This window comes from Penaeus monodon, chromosome 21 (genome assembly GCF_015228065.2).
Source record: "Penaeus monodon isolate SGIC_2016 chromosome 21, NSTDA_Pmon_1, whole genome shotgun sequence".
Taxonomy (NCBI): domain Eukaryota; kingdom Metazoa; phylum Arthropoda; class Malacostraca; order Decapoda; family Penaeidae; genus Penaeus; species Penaeus monodon.
In genome coordinates, this window is record NC_051406.1 from 41,050,994 (window position 1) to 41,051,323 (window position 330).

The window sequence follows — 330 nt, forward strand, 5'->3', positions numbered from 1 at the left end:
GTTTTTAATTTTCCCCTCTCATAAACATTTTGATAAGCATCCCCCTCGACATTTTTACGACTTTGCTGATTGGTGTTTGGGGGACGACGAAAAAGGGGACGTGATTGGTCCCCGTGATCGAGGAGGGCCACGTGTTTGGGTTGTGATCGGGGTGGCACTCGGGGTTAGAACACCCTTTTTCCCCCTCCCCTTTTCCCTTTCTTTCCTCCCCCCTCATTCCTTCCCCCCTTTCCCCTTTCCTTCCCTCATTCCTCCCCCCCCTTTTCCCTTCCCTCCTTCTTCCCCTCTCCCCACCCTTTTTTTTCCTTTCCCCTTCCCTCCTTTTTTCCC